This window comes from Salvia hispanica, chromosome 1, assembly GCF_029641045.1.
Source record: "Salvia hispanica isolate PSC_SH4W2 chromosome 1, Shi_PSC_v1, whole genome shotgun sequence".
Lineage (NCBI taxonomy): Eukaryota > Viridiplantae > Streptophyta > Magnoliopsida > Lamiales > Lamiaceae > Salvia > Salvia hispanica.
Window position 1 is genome coordinate 10,138,885 of NC_142692.1, and position 17,847 is coordinate 10,156,731.

The following is a 17,847-nucleotide window of genomic DNA, read 5'->3' on the forward strand; positions in this document are numbered from 1 at the left end:
GAACGTATGGAGGTGGTGGTCGAGTATGTAGCTCCGCAGTTTCCGATGGTGGGGACTGCCGGCGAGGGGCTCAAAGCGCGCGCCATTATATATTGAACTCTATTGTACTATTTGTTGTACTATACTGAACTATAATTACATTTTGTAGTATATTCAATAATAATAATAATAGTAGTAATTGTAATACTCCATCCTTCCGCCGTTAGGATTTAGGAGTCCCATTCATGAACGGTACGAGTTTTAAGAAATGTTAAGAAAAGTGGGTGGAAAAAAGTTAATGGAATAGGAGTCTCACTTGTATAAATTAGTTTTAAATGAAATGTGAGTGGAATGCGTTAGTAGAAGGTGAGACCCTATTACCATTTATGGTAAATGTGAATAGAGACTCTTATTCACAGAAGGATTAAAATGAAAAAACGAGACTCTTATTCACGGACGAAGGGAGTAATAATTATGTTGTACTATGAGAGTTGACGTAGTGATAGAGTGATTTATGTCCTGTATCAAGATTTCAAATTTAAGTCCATCGTGATACGATCTTTGAATTCTTTTCACTTATCTAACAAAAATGCTAAAATTTGTGATTTATTAGATTTATCGTATTTAAATAATCACGCGGTGATATATAACAAATCCCTACCTACCCTACTCATTGATTAGATACGAGTTGTTAGGGATGTAATCAAATACAAACTTTAAATATTGTACAAACTCCAAACTATGATCATGACCGTTAGAAAATGCCAACAGATGATAAAATAATAGCAACAAAAAATGTCAACACAATATCAACGTTTGATGCCGTGTTGACATTGTGTTGACACTGTATTGATATCAAAATCTTGAAATTTTACATTGTATTGACATTGTGTTGAAACTATGTTAATATTATGTTGAGGAGTTTGGAGTTTGTACAATATTGAACTAGTATCACCAAAAAAAAACTTGTAGGCTCTAGACTCATTTTCGAAAAATTGTAAATATTGAACTATTATCACCAAAAAAAACTTGGTTACAATATTCAAACTAACCTAACAAGAAACATCATTTAGTATTCGCAATTATTATCCATCTAGATAGCGCACATGTAAATTCGGATTATATTATAAAGGAAAATGAGTGTGAAAAAAATAGAAGAATATGAGACCCATTTTTATACATTGGTTTTATACTAATAGATTGTGATCAGTTGAGTTAGTGGAAAGTGAGATGTACCTACCATTTATAGTGAAAATGAACCAGAATTCTAATGGCGGAAGGACTAAAATGATAAGTCGAAACTCCTAATGGCAGACGGAATGAGTATTTTAATCGATTCCTACCTTATAGTATAACAAATTCTCATGGTTTGGCATGCATGGTTAGAATTTACACCATACAAGTTTGATATAAATGAAATGCATGAATTGAATTCATATTATGCTAAGTTTGATATACATGGTCTGAATTCGGGCAAATCTTATCATGCATAACTTATAAGCACAATGTCAAGGCTAGTCACGAGCAGGTTTGGTATGAATTGACCAAATTCATACAGTGCACACCAAACCTATGTATGGAGTGTCAAGGCCCGTTGTGTACGGATTTGGTATGTATGGTGAATTCAATCAATCCGTACCATGGAGTATATGATTGAGCCCAATTTCATTTACTCCATCCGTATTTAAAAAATAGAAACATTTGAAATGACATGAGTTTTAATGCATAGTTGGTAAAGTAAGTGAGAAAAAAATTGGTAAAGTAAGAGAGAGGAAAAGAAAAATGAGTAAAGTAAGAGTGATGAAGAGAAAAAGTAAGAAAAGTAGAGTTAGTGGACTGTGGGGTCCATGTCCTAAAATAAATTTATTCTAAAATTTCTATTTTTAAGGAACAGTCCAAAATGAAAGTAGTTGCTATTTTTAAAAAACGGAGGGAGTACTTTTTTACTTGTTCTTCTTAAATCTTAGGAATCTATATTGAGTTTGTAGTGTTTTTTTAGTTTGGTGCGAGGACATTTTTTACAACAACGTAGTTTCAATCAAGAAGGAACAATTCAGATAAAAATATGACTATTTTCATGAAAGAGACACTGATCCAAACCAGAGAATGATCCAAATCAGATCACCAACATGGTATATTTAGACCATAGAACTATATATGGAAAAATATAAAAATATATTGTACTTAATTATTATTTTAATTGCCTACAATACTTTAGCTTCGTATCAAATTTGCAGTTAGGGCATTCATAGTAGTCCTTCCTATAAATTCGCTCATCTCCATTTTTTTTCCTTCGTCACGTTAGCATTTTATCTTCTACTTCATACACCTGCAATAGTATGCTTTATAAGTCCGCCCATCCCCATTTTCCACATCACTACTATTTGTATCTTTTTAAATTTTTTATGTTACTATATATATAAAATAAAATATCAAAACAACACAAAGGGTGTATTTATTGAATGAAAAATAGGAAAAAATATAAAAAATATGGAAAACACGTCTAGGGCACGATCGATGGTCGCGTGCAATAGCGTTGATAGGCACGCCCAATTATGTGTAGGGCAGGCGGGAGATCGGCGGATGCGCAGTGCGCTGCAATAGGGATGACGATCGCCACGATCTCATCGGTCAGAATGATTGTACAATATTGCGAGTGGCCTTATTCCTCGAAACCAAAGATCCATTTCCCAGACTCTCAATCACATTTCCCAGCAACAATCATAGCTATGTAAGTATAAGAATGTCAATTTTTGAGATTCAAGAGATTAAATTTTCGAGACTTAAAGTGCATACACTATATATAATACTCCATTTGGTGGAAAACTTCAATGCGCAATTACTCACCAAAAATTACAAATATAAAGGATCTGAGATTTAGAGTTCAGGAGTTAGAGGAACATCGTGAGATTAGAAGTACAATATACTACTACTAGTATATTGGTTAATTTTAGCATCATGGATTCATGGTACTCTCGATAGATTATTAATTTCAAATCATCTATATAAAACAGTTAGTACTTTATACTATCTATACTTATTTAAAGAGAAAATAAAATAATTATAACTCTACGACTAGTACTATATATTATGATAATGAACTCTAAACTCTTGATTAACCCTTATAAATAGATCTATACATTAAAAACTGAAGAAGGAAATACTAAGTCTTAATTCTACCATAATAAATTTTAATTACTGGAAAGTAAAACTTTGACTATACCTGAAAATGTAAAATCTAAAGGGGAGATTTAGAAGAAAATTTTTGTTAAAAGTAAGATGGCCAAAACAGTCGCAATCCAAGAGGCCAAAACGGTAGTGTGTACTGCTTGTTGCCAACTATAGCATAATCCAAATCTGCATTAATTGAAGATTCTCCCAAAACAAGCACGCACGCACTCATCCACACGGAACTCAAACTATATTATTTTATGTATCAAGATTTAATTAGATACTTATAAGATTTGTTATATTTTAAATTAGTTATAGACTATATTTAGGTATTTAAAGACTAGGAAAGAGTGTGATTTAATAAGACTTGTGAACATAGTGACATAGATAAAGTTTGATGACGAGTTCCTTGTAAAACTAAGTCAATATGATGGATAATTAATTCAGTACATCGTTTAAGATGTATAGCCGACTACTATATAGATATCACATCATACAAATTTAATTATAATAACGTCTTTTTGTTACATTTGTCAAACGGAACGGTTAATCTCAATTGACCCCACAACTAAACCTATTAATTAAGACAACTTTTAGCATGAAAACTACTGATGGATGCTACTGCCCGTAATATTGTCAACGACGGTAGAACTAACTGAATTATGAAACCAAGCCAACCTTAAAAACGTCCAAACGAATGGATTAGTCGTACTTGAATGTTCAACCATATTATCTGAATACATGGGTACAGATATTGTCTAAAAATAACCAATCCGAGAATGCAAAAAAGGGTCTTTAATTTTAGTTGGACAGTAAATGATATGGCTATTTAGAAATACAAATTTTCTTTCTTAATTGATTAAAAAATATTCTTAGAAATTTTGTTTAGTTACATATAATGAATATGTATAGATAGTAGTAACAGTTTGCTAAAAATATTTGGGGTGATTTTTACAGTCAGATTGAGAATGGGTGTGGATGTAAGACAATGGAATCCGAGGTAACGCGTAGGTAATAATGTAGCATCAACAAACAACCAATTTCGTTTGTGCATGTGATTCTGTTTTTCAAAGCTCACCTTCATTTTTTTCTACTATGATTTACTGATTTACTCTATCTCTGACTCGAACTCGAAGATAGAAACTGGCCATTCTTAACTATATAGACAAAAATATACATAGCCTCAAATAGATAGAATAGAAGTGCAATCTTAATTACAGTTTTCCCTTTGAAGACTCGTCCCTCCCAAAACACTATTTCAGTCTGATCTACGCAAATCAGCACGTACGGAAAAGATAAAGGGTGAAGAAACTCAAATTCAAATCACTAGTGTGCATATAAAATCTCTACTTAGCTAATTACATAAGTTCCCTCATACATATAATTGGAGAATGCTCCAATATCTATTTCATATTACCACATATATATAGTTGATCAATTCCAAAAAATCACTACTGAAAAGAATACGTAATTACTAGGAGTATACTAGTAATATATAGTTGTTCACATAAACTCCAAAACCTAATCAAAATAAATAAATTAATTAAATATATATATATATACCTCTCGTCTAAAAATCAAATAAAATTCACTAATTAGCCCGTATCTAGTTCGTACTTGTACCCTGGTCTGGCTCGGGCTCCTGCTCCTGCTCCTGCTCCGGCATCGGGGGAGACTGGGTTTGAGGTTGGGGTTGGGGTTGGGATTGGGATTGGGGTTGAGGTTGAGGTTGAGATCGCAGCAAGAGGAACGATTGAAATTCAACATCTAGAAGCTCACCACTTAACATGAGTTTCCGATTACGAATTCTTCTATTATTATCCAAGAGAATTCTGGTCCGCTTCTTTGGCGCGGGAGGCGGGCATCTCAAACACACCGGCGGAATCTTGTGCTCCTCCGATGTTGGAGTTTCGTACCCAACTTCGATTGCCCCATGGTTTTCTTCTTGTGTTTGATCTTGATCTTGCTCTTCCTGGGACATGGTTGAAATATTTGCAGAGGATTTTGACGAGATATGTTTTGCAGCTTTTAGGGGGGTTTGACAAGTACTAATAAATAGTCCCAAGTAAGTACAGTACATCCTATCTTGCGGAAATATAGGGTTGTGTATCTATCCTTATTCCCTCCCTCTCGTGCAATATATGGCAAACAAATACTCACCCTTAGGTAAGTAGTAGATGTTTGTCCCATGCATATTTAAATACTTTTGTTACAGTATATGGTCGATTTTATTCTAGACTTACTTGAAAATATCCCACTGTTTAGATAATTATCATTTATTATTACCTATTTTTGTCATGAAAAAAATAAAAATAAAAAAATCCTAGCAATCTGAAATCAATGTGACAACTACAGCATATGTTAATCACACAACAATTACTCAATTGACTTATAATTTTAACTGTGACGTCGAAATTTTTTTTCAGTATATTTTATTCTTAAAAATTAAATGACGAGTACTTTATGGGACTGAAGCGCGACCATTACCCTTTATTTTAATGAAAAAAATTGTGTAGGTATATATGGCCTTTTATATATTTTTTTTGTTATCTTACTTAATACTCCTATCGTCTAGAGTTATAGTAGTAGTATTTGGAAAAGGTGTATGAAATTCACGGATGAGAAATAAAATTATTATATATAGGGTTTTAACTTTTAATACATGGCTTTCTTTTGTTTTTTTCCCACCATTCTATTCACTAGTTATATTATTGTCCAAAAACAGTTGCACCAAATATTTAATATATACGGAGTATATACGTAATTGAACTAATAGACCCACCTCAAAAAAAGAATTAAACGTAGATTACCTCAAACTTAGCCTAAAGTAAAAATCATATTGAAGCTTTACTTCATTATAAATTCTTGAAATTTTTACCGAAAACACAATTTATATTTACTGGCATCTATAACAGTAAATATATTTCGACGACAAAAAGGAAAGGGGCTATTGAAGTCTAGGAATTGAAGGGGCATCCTCCGAATCTAACGGCAAGTGTGGCCTTATCCCTCTCTCTAGATTGTCCATATGCATAAACTTGCATAGGATCCTCTTGAATTTGCAAAGATTTTTTTATATACGTAGAGAGAGGCGTGGTATTGTATAAATTGGTAGGCATGGAATTCCTTTTCACAAATAAAATATTCCTTATTTTCCATCCCCACACCGTTTCTTCATCCACGACTATTTTTGGGAGTATTACGACAACTTGATGTGTGTATACACAATAATTATAATTTTGATAATAACGATTATGTTTGAAAATTGAAAATGGATGAATTTATTTGAAAAGGAGAATATGTACGACAACAGCCAACATGAAATCGTGATCTGCAATTATAATTGTCTTGATTATTTTAAATGAAACTACAAATCAGTTTTGATATCTAAAATATTTCTAACAGCTGGCTCTGTTTTGCAATTATAGACTCACATATCAAGATGAAGTCATGAAAAATTAATGAATGAATACATGGGCGATGGAGGTAAGATTAAATAGGCAATTTGATTATTATCTTTTTATTCTTATTCTTAAGTCACGTATTCTTGTTTAATAAATTGGGATTTATTATTTCTGATGGCTTTATAATTTCCTAATAAGATTTGTATTTTGCAGTCTATATAAAATCATAATGGTTTGTCAACAGGGTGGTGGACAGTACATAAAGTTTGAATACTTCTTCTTTAACAACCAATGATATTACTATTTCTTTTAACTATTCAATGTAATAACTACTACAAGTATGAATCGTATTAGTTGAATGAGAGGTTACGTTCGCTCAACTTTGATTCATGACTACTCGAATATAGAATTGGATCGCGCTCATTCATTCATTGCTTATCCATAAATTCTACCACAAGTCAATTCACAACCACATCATTATCTATCAAGAACATAACGCTGCTATGTGATTTTGTGTATTTGTTTGGAAGCGAATCTTGCCCCAAAAAATCATTATTTTAAGACTATGTTACATGCATGATTATCTTCTTTAAACTTCGTGGAATAGTGAATATACGCATGAGTATCCATCACACAAAATATAATATTGTAAATAGCTACATTGTCGATGCAATTTCAAGATTTATTTGTTGTTCTAAAGATAATTATACTAGTGATTCGAATAAAAAAAATTATGGTTTAGAGTATATAAAATTCATGTTAATGTGGCTTATTCGTAGGGATATCATATAGTAGTATATACTATAAAATGTCAATTATTATTATTATTAATCGTTATCTTCCGTTATTTTATGTAACACATAGTGTACGCGTACACTTTATATAAGAGAAGAAAAAAAAAACTCTTTTTTATATAAAAGAAATAAGAAAGACTTAACATTTTTATAAGGCATCGAATTACTGGCTGCAATATAAATTGGGCTTTCAAAAACACAGGCTCACAAGAAATCATTGATCAAGCCCAAACTCAAATCCCCTTGATGTTGACATTTAGTGTAATGAAATATGATAACGAATTCTGCAGCAGCTATAATGAAAGTATAATACTCCTTCATCTCATCTTATTTAGTAGTAGTATATTTTTCATTTTAGATTGTAAATTTATGATTAATTTTTAGTATAATCAAATTAATATTTTAAAAATAATGACAAATCACTTAATAAAAAAATACTTAATAAACTCTAATATAGACTATTAATTAAATATATTAATTTTAAATAAAAATATAAATACTGTAAATAGTTTGAGACTATGCAAAATAGAAAAGTGCAAGTAGCATACAACAAAGGGAATAATAACTTATAAATATTTTTGGATATATAATGAAATAATCATTCCAAGGTATATCAATGAAGCTAATCCATTCTACTTTTGGAGTAGTATTTTTATTTTTGCATAAATGTTCATTTGATCAAAATTATTAGGGAGTGTGGAAGCAGTTGTTAATCAACTATTTTCTCTCCTATCTAGTGGTCAAGAGCTTCTTGTAGGCTGCTTGGATGTTCCGAGCACGGCGCAGTAAGCTTTTCATGTTTATCTTCGATCCATCTTTATCTCCTTCTCGCATATCCTTTTTTTTCCTCATGCACTTGAATCATTGTCTTATCTTCACGATCGCATTGATGATATGAAATCTCGCCTAAATTGGAATTTCTCCTTAGTATAAAAAATGCTTGTATACATATCTTCAATCAACCATTCAAGTTTCATATTTCTAAATAAAAAATTTCCAGAATGTCGCCGACGAAGAGGAATCTGAAGAAGACAACTCTGACGAAGAGGAAGAAGAGGAGGAGCCACGCCTCAAGTACCGGCGTATGGGCGGAAGCGTACCTACTCTCCTACAAGCGACGGCGGTGACGGCCTCCTGCATTGCCGATCGCTCTCGGCACTCACTCACATTCTCGATTTCCTCGGGATGCAAGTGAGTCTAAGTTGGAATTTCTCATCCTACTGAATTGTGTAATTTGAATGGTTTTATAATATTTTTTTTTTGCTTGAGATTGGTGGCTTTTGTAATCGTCCCCGTGAGAGTGTATTGAAATGTTGGCATGTTTCAGTTCTGGTGTGATGATTAAAGAGTCAATTAAAGTAGAAGTTGAGTACACAAAGCTGGACCATAATGAACTAGAGCCACAGCTTTGATAGCAATAACCTATTCTACAACTTGCTATCTAGCAATTTTTGGAGTACGTAGCTTTTTGATGCTTACTGGTTCTGGCACTGCAAAATGCGTCCAGAGTTGCATGTAATCTCCAGCTTATTTCTCCCTGCAATTGATTGAGTTGACTATGAACACGAATTATAATGGACAGTTGTATCTTTATCATTTTGTTTATCAATTTCAACTGTGTTACCATGAGCAAGTTAGTATTCCTCTTTCAGGTAGACATGGATATGTTTTATTCCCTCATCATTCTATCACCCTTATATTGTACAAACCAGGAGATATATGCAGCGTTTCTAACTAATTCTTCTTCTCCAGGTTAAAGAATTCATTGCTCATACTGCAGCAGTTAATGATCTTTGCTTCGATATCGAACGTATTCACTATTGGAAGCTGCTCCGATGATGGTTCTGTTGTACTAATAAATAATCTTTTTACTGAGGAAAGATTCAAATTTGAGTATCATCGTTCTATGAAGGCAATTGCTTTAGACCCGGAGTACATGAGAAAAGCATCCAGAGGATTTGTTACTGGAGGTTTAGCTGGGCATTTGTATTATAACAAGAAGAAATGGATAGGCTATCGAAACCAGGTTTATTTATCTTTTTTTATATATGTTATTTCGGTTTCTTCCTTGTAGAACCCTGGAAAGTATTTAAAACTTTGTTCTTTCATGAATCGTTTTCCCTGTCCAGGTTTTGCACTCCGGGGAAGGCCCAATTCATTCAGTCAAGTGGAGAAATAATCTCATCGCCTGGGTTAATGACACAGGTGTAAAAGTTTATGATGCCGCTAACGATCGACTGTTGACGTTCATAGAAAGACCAAGAGGAAGCCCACGTCCTGAGCTTCTGCTTCCCCATTTAGTTTGGCAGTTAAGTGAATACCGGTTATGGAGATAGCTATAAAATTTCAGCTGCTGTTATGCTTTGAAGAAACAAAAACTACAGCTAAGTTCTTACACATACTTTGCACTTCATTCAGGATGACAATTTGCTGGTCATTGGGTGGGGAACATCGATTAAAATAATATCAATAAGAAACAATCAGAATAGAGGTGCCAATGTCACTTATAATCATTTGCAATTGTCTATCTTGAACAAGGTGGATGTTGTGGCATCTTTTCAAACCAGCTATTACATTTCAGGCATTGCACCTTTTGGTGACTCTTTGGTTGTTCTGGCATATATACCTGTGGAAGAAGATCGGGAGAAGGACTTCAGCAGTGCAGCTCCTTCACGTCAGGTATTTGCCTTAAGTATATTAAATCCTGATGGAGTTATCTGGTTGATTTACTTTTACTCGTGCATGGTCTTCTACGTCCTTTCGTTATGTGGGTTATACATTAATTTAGAGATGCATATTATCCATCATATTTGAGCTAGTTGACTGTGTACTAGTGGTAATATTTAAACTTGCAAATTATGTTTGTGTCCATCCCTCCCTCTTCGTGCCTTTGTTTTGTCCAATTAATAAGCATGCTACTGTTTTTTACACCAAGAAGAGTGATGCTTGCTTTTTCTGCTCTCTCTTTGATATGTAGATGTTAACAATTTTGACGAGAGTCAACAATGGCGTTGGTATCTCTCACTTGACCATACATCCATATTGGGTTTCATTAGTTGGTGACTTATTGTAGGAAGAGATTTATACTCATCTTTTGCTGGTAGTTTCATGCACCCGGGAGGGCGAGGAGGACCTTTCCTTGCTATGTCTTCTATTTTGATTCCATCTTGTTTTATTAGAAATTCAGAAAATAGGTTTCATGTTTTTTATGGCATCATTAGCTGCACTCACATGTAAATATAAAATGATAGTGATAATTTCACCATTAAGGACTCCACTTGTGCTTGGAAGTAATCTAAAAAAGAGGCTTTGTAAATATTATAGAACACATTAATTCAAGTGGTGAAATCCTTCTGGTGCATAATTTATGATGCAAGGTATTACCGCTCAGAGATGCCACTGATGGGAGAGGTGGTGGCCGGGCGAGAAGTATTTTAGGTGATATGTTTGTGCGGAGAGAGATAGAGCTAAGAAAAGAGTGAATGGTGTGAAATGACTAGTTCATTTCATAAGAAGCGTAATGAATGGATGATAGACACTTTATACCAACTCTCTAACTAGTACAATTGCCACGATATTTAACTGCTCTAACTAATTAACTGCTGCTAACCTTCTAACAGTTTAATGACTTCCAGCTGCCTTTTTCAACAACTTCTCCAATTCTTCCCCTCCAATGCTTCCTTCTGTTCCAACACATCAAATCTTCCTCCCCAAATAAACACTTGACCTCATGGTTGGAATTGAGGGTGTTGAAGGCATTAATCATACAATAATTTCTATCCTCCTATCCAAAATCCTTACTGATTCAAATCAATCGAGGAAGATTTTCCAGCTGTAGGGAGATCAGTGGATATGGTATGATAAGTTCCCACGATGCGCTTGAGCTGAGAAACGTGAAACACATGATGTAGTTTCGAAGAAGTTGGGAGCTACATTTTGTAAGTGACAGTGCCCATTCTGTCAAGAATTATGCAAGGGCCAAAGTAGTGAGGGCTTAACTTATGAAATTTGTGGTCGCGTAAGGAAGGGTGTCTATATGATTTAAAGTTATGCTGATGAACTAGAACAAGCAGAGGATGTGATTTAAAGTTATTGTGACAAACTAAGCAACATAAAAGATGTTGTATTTGACTGTCATATTTAGCCCACTAGTTTCTCTTCCGTTATTAATTATCAGTTCATTTCTGGTAACATTCATCATCTAATTTCCTTCGAATGATCTTAGACTACCCTGAAGACACTTATGGGTCCAACTGATATTTATTTGAACTAGTACATGGTGAAGTTTGTCTTGTTGTTAAGCGTTATCTAACCTTTTCTTTTTGGTTGATTGAACTGATTGCTTTTCATTGTTTACTGATATTTATTTCTGAATCTGATTCTTCTCCGGTTGATTTTACTGTTTGGCCATGTGGTAAATATCTGTTATAATGTGAATTCATCATGAATGATGTAAAAGTAGCTTGAGAAAGAGTTTTGGCTTCTTGATTAGGTCTGTCTATTATGCTTACTTGCTTTATCTCTTGTTTGCCTTATGACACATAATGTGACCTTTTGTTAATAGAATTTGTTTGTCAAAACTTGGTTCCATTTCTGATGGTTGTCAAAAGGTTGAACTGTATGTGGATTATGATCCAAAAATGCTGCTTCCCTTTCTATGGAGGACTTTTAATTGGGTACGTTCTCTTCGATTGTTTCATCCAAAAATGATGCAAATTTCATTTCAGGCTCATGAAATATGTGTCAGAAGAGGACTTTTTAAGGAGCAAGTTTTCATACTTGGGAGAATGGGAAATGCAAAACAAGCATTGACAGTAATCATTAACAAATTGGGTGACATAGAAGAGGTGCTCACCTTGATACTCATATATTTGAAAGAGTTCTGAAGCAGAGTTTAGATTAAGTATCTGGTATTTTTTGCAGGCCATAGAATTTGTAAGTAATCAACACGATGATGACCTCTGGGAAGAGCTAATTAAGCAGTGTATGAACAAACCTGATATGGTAAGTTTTAAACCGAGCTTGCTGATCAATGAAACATGAGTCTGCACCAAGAAAAGCTATGAATTCTTTGCTTGGTCTCATCTTTCGCAGGTAGGTGTATTATTGGAGAATACTGTTGGCAATCTTGATCCCCTTTATTGGAGATACCTCGGTAAGTTGGTTCCAACTTTTATTTATTTTGATTTGTCCTTGGTGCTCAACCTGAAACTTAGGTGAAACTTCTCATTTTTCCGGAGTGTAGCACATTTAAAAGGAGGATATAAATGATCCAATGACTTTGTTAAGAACAAGGGTTTTTTTTATGATTGGTGAGCTTAGTCTCTGTAGCATCGACAAGAATTATGCAAAACACAACAGCTCACCCACAAGGATCCAAAAAAAAGGCACTCTGAAAAAACCAGACTAAGAACAAGGGGTCTATCCATGGACTAAAGCATATTTATCCGATCTGTTAGTTGAAATGAAATGCACATGTGTAGTCAAATTACTTAATCACTGCTACTCACTTCTATTCGTTCAATTACTAAATTATTGAATTGAAATGCATTTTGTTTCAGGCTGCGATACCGTCTAGTCAAAATCATCACTGACTACAGGACTGAAACCTCTCTCAGACATGGGTGTAACGATATTCTCAAAGTAATAATCTCATCCACTCACAATTCCAGGGGACGATCGCTATTCATGATTGATGGATTAGTTATGATAAATGTGCAGGCAGATTGCGTTAACCTGCTGATCAAGTGCTACAAGGAAGCAAGGCGAGCTATACTTGGGCAATGAAGAAGACGAGTCCCACAACAAAAGCAACAAGAGACAGGGCTTCTCGGCCAGCCAAGAGATCTGTCAGCGTCAGGGACCATAGAGGTCAAGTCAAAAAGCAGGTGTGGCACAAGGTGTTGCATTTGCTTCGACCCATTCTCCATACAGGATGTGGCCATATATGCTTTCTTTTGCTGTCATGCATACCGTGAAACGTGCCTCTCGGATTCCATAATTTCGATTAGCAGACAAACAAAGCCAGCAACCCGCCCTTCTCAGGGAAAACGGATGATGATGATGATGTCATGCGTCAACGATGCCTGGGTACGTTGCATCCTGTGTACACGACTGCTGCTTGTCGAGCATCATATATTTTGTACTTAAAACTTATGTATGGTGTTGTGTGCATATCGTACGAGCCTATCCCTAATTTGCTGTCTTCCTCGTATATCTGAGGAAATGTGCCTTCGTGTGTCGTTAACATTTTACCACTGATTCTTTTTCTAGATTGAATCTGCCTTGAGCGGCATACATTTACCTAATTTCAGTTGAATTTTATCCTGGTGTGAAAGTTTCCCCATTTTTATTTGTAGTATTTGTAAACTCTAATCAACGTTATGTTATTTTACGTGGATATACGATTTCGTCTTATTGTTTCAAAATTTTTATGTCATCGAATTATCCCATTGTTTCAGATTAAGACTGAGATATTTTTGTATAGAATGTCAAAATGATAAGACAAAACAAATATTTGCATACTCTCCATTAGTTAAAAGTAGTTTCACTTGTGGACGACACAAGTTTTAATAAAAAATTAGTAAATTAAAAAGAAATGATAAAAATTACATAAAATGAGAGGGATGAGAAAAAGTGATTCTACTTTTAAAATGAGACTATTTTTTGTGAATACCTAAAATGATAAAACAAAATTATTTTTTGTGGATACAAGGATTATGTCCATCATTAAATGTCCCATATTTGATCGGCGCGAGTTTTAAGAAATTGTTTGGCTTTATTATGAAGTAAAGTGGGTAGAAAAATTGGTAGAATGTGGGGGTCTACTTTATATATTGGTTTTATAATAAGAGTGAACTACCCTAATTGTCCCTGATCTTGTTGAAAAATACACCAATGATCCCCAAAAAATTTTTATAGCCTTTTTGGTCCCTAAAAATTACATTACCTGTCGGTCTTTTTATACCCCTCTACATTTGAAAAATCCCTTAAATACCATGGAGGGCATTTTTGTCTTTGGAAATCACAATTTTTGTACCTCTTCAGTCTTGCAATTTTTTTAACATATATAAAGCATCTTTTCGGACAGAAAAATTTTGCATTTCCAGTACACTAGTTAATTTATATTTTTACAACATAAAACATTTTCTTTTGAATTATAATTCAATAATTACTTGAATAAGGTATAAATTGAGCTTTATAATAAAAAGTTACTTTATTTTACTACAATATTAATATTAAAAATGTTACATGCAAGAGATTGATTTAATTTAGGGTAGATACACATAAAAATATTTTTCCACTATACTATATTTTAACTAATTAATTAAAATATTTATTTTTCACTTAAGTATAGTAACATTTAAAAATTTAAGTAACATTTTATAAGTAAAAAATTACTATAGTTTATTATAATATTTTTTTTCTCAAATTCAAAAAAATTTAATTAAATTTTTTAGTTAAAATAAATCCCTCATGCAAAAAGAATTTTCTATAATTCACTTTAATATTTTTATTAAAAAAAGTTATATTAATTTTTTTTTTCTCGTATCGATTGTATGAGTTTTACAACGTATAATATTTAATTTTAAAAATAAATAAAGTATAATTACATTTTATGGCTGTATTTATTTTTAAAACTTAATGAATATAATCTATTTTTAGTAACTAAAATTACAAAAATAGTATACTAGTAGTATTTAAGGTCCAAAATACCCTCAAACATTAAAAATTCACAATTTTGGTATCTGGGGTTATTTTAATCTTATGGTACCAAAAATGCTATTATAAAATATTTTTAAGGACCGTTTATGTATTTTTCGACAAGATCGGAGACTATTAGGGTAGTTCACTCTTATAATAAAATGTGGGTGAAATGAGTTAGTGGAATGTGAGATCTGCTTAACAAATATAGTAAAAGTAAAATGAGATATTTATTGGTGGACGGACTAACAAGAAAAAATGGAATATTTAATGATGGATGGACCATGCTACGAAGCTATCTGTATGTGACCAAAATTGCAATCGGCCAACAATTTTATTTTAGCTCAAAAAAGTGTGATTAAATTGACAACTGTCATTTGTCATCATGTTTCATAAACTAACGTCAATTATGGAGTAATTGCATTCTTGAAAGATTGCGAGGAAAAATGATACAAGTATGAATGGTATGATGGGTTTCTGAGTCAACTTAAATTAATAGGAAATTATTGCTGATGGTTTTTTTTGTTTTTACAAAAATGACATTTATTACTAGTTTGTAAGGATGTCATTCTAATCCAGGATGTTTGAAATAGTCCGATAAATTAGTGTATAAGGACTGCAATTTTGCAATCTGAATATAAAAATGGGTTATCCCATTAGGATTGGCGGGTTAAACAGATTGACCCAATTAAGTTGCGTATCAACCCGTAAGGTTGTAGTTTTCATGTGCCACAAAGTTCAATAGTTTTTTTTCAATCTTAATTCCACGTGTGTAAATGAATTTGACATTTGTACCATTTTAAAGCTTATAGGTAAAACAAAGATAAAAATGATCTCTAATACTCCCTTCGTCCACAATTAATTGAGCCCATTTGACTTAACACAAGTTTTAAGAAATATAGTGAAAAATGAGTTGAAAAAGTTAGTAAAATATTTTTATATAGTTTTATAATAAAATGTGAATGTAATATAGTAAAATGTAGGGTCCATTATTAACAAAAGTAAAAGTTAAGGGTGTTAATTGATTGTGGACAGACGGAAAAGAAAAATTGGTGTCAATTAATCATGGATAAATAGAGTAATATTTTAAGTTCTCCGAAGATCTATGGCCCTAATTTTTCAAATTCAAAGAGCAAAATTTATTTTTCAGAGACCAATTTGAAATTCGCTCTTCCCATAATTATAGTTTCATGTCCCATATGTCCCAAAATTTAAGTCTTCATCCAAAAAGTCGTTAACTTGCAAATTTTGGTAGTTATAGTTTCATGTTATTTTTTATCCCAAAATTAAAATCTCTCTTTCGTATACAATGACAAGCTTATCTCATTCATTAAAGCAATTGCTTTCCCACTTACTTTTTATTGCTTTCCCACTTACTTTTAACAATTAGGTCACCAGACTCACCACACATATATTTTTATTCATATACATGTTTTAGAGCTTGAAATAAATTTGAATTCATGATTAGTCAGCACGTTTGTGTGCTTTTCTTTATATATTTTTAAGCTCAACAATAACTCGCTATATTGCGTATTACTTCGTCGGTCAATCATTAAGAGTCTCATCTTTTGACGGCACAAATTTTAAAAAATATTAAAAAAAGTGAATAGAAAAAAGTTAGTGGAATATGAGTCTCACTTGTATATAGTTTTAAATGAAATGTGAGTGGCATGAGTTAGTGGAGTGTGAGACCATATTACCATTTATAGTAAAAATGAACTGGGACATTTTCTCACGGACGGACTAAATAGAAAAAACGAGACTCCTATTTGCGGACGGAAGGAGTATTATTGCGTATATATAGTTATCACTTTTTGTAAATTATATTAAAAAATTATAGTAAAGTCTTTTGTTTGGTATTTTCCAGTGCCCACATACTTTATACACATTGTTTAGATTTAAGTAAATAACTCATATGTTTATTAGTTTATGTTACTTGTGTTTTTGCTTTTTGTAATGCATACAAGACTTAAGGCTAAATAAGTTTATTTCGTATATTTCCTAGTTAGTAGAATTAGTAGATAGAAAGATAGTAGTATTAATTATTTTTTCGTTTACCGAATTGGGGTTTATTTTCTTGTATATTTTCATTCTAGTTTCTCTGTATTTTCTTTTAGTTTTATTTTTTTTATAAGTTTAAGATTTACTTTTGCCTATAAAGACATCATTGTTGAGTTTAAGATTTATTTTCGCCTATATAAAGACACACCTTTGGAGAATAATATAATTATGAGTTTTATCTCTCTTGAGTTCACAATTCGTTGAGTTATTTTATCCAACTTATCAAACGATCATTCATAATCGTTTATGGCGCAATTACTCTCCATATCATGACTTATCAAACGGTTCATTCATCTCATTTATGGTGTCATTCATCCAAAGTTACAAGACTTCTGGCGCGTTCTTCGCAAATTCCTCGTCAAGCTTTAAATCTATGACGAGGATCATATCATTTGATAGCATGAGTAAGTTTTGATCAAGGTGATTTTTTTATCAATTTTTTCTTTGTTTTTGGAATTTTTCGTGTTTTATAAAATAAAATAAAATAAAATAAAAAACTTTTTTAGATAATTTTTTAATTCTATAAAAAAAATTACAGTAAAAAAAATAAAAATTTGGACAATTTTTTCATTCGAAAATTTATCTACCTGAAATAATACTCCATCAGTCCGAAGATATTAGACTCATTTCTTTTGGCACAAGAATTTAGGAGGTGTTGTTTAGTGGTGTAAGTGGAGTTGGTAATAAAGTAAATTTTTACCATAAATAGAAATGTCACAAGAATGTTGGGACAC

At 32.6% G+C, this 17,847-nt stretch overlaps 1 pseudogene across 1 annotated transcript; it reads left to right on the forward strand.

Annotated features, from left to right (window-relative positions):
* The first annotated feature begins 8,333 nt into the window (after positions 1-8,333).
* Positions 8,334-13,748, forward strand: LOC125221296 (vacuolar protein sorting-associated protein 41 homolog; annotated as a pseudogene). The gene is made up of 9 exons (XR_016130876.1): positions 8,334-8,539; positions 9,101-9,374; positions 9,478-9,656; positions 9,767-10,027; positions 12,076-12,195; positions 12,272-12,352; positions 12,443-12,503; positions 12,910-12,991; positions 13,070-13,748. The product of XR_016130876.1 is annotated as a vacuolar protein sorting-associated protein 41 homolog (transcript).
* The last annotated feature ends 4,099 nt before the right edge of the window (positions 13,749-17,847 follow it).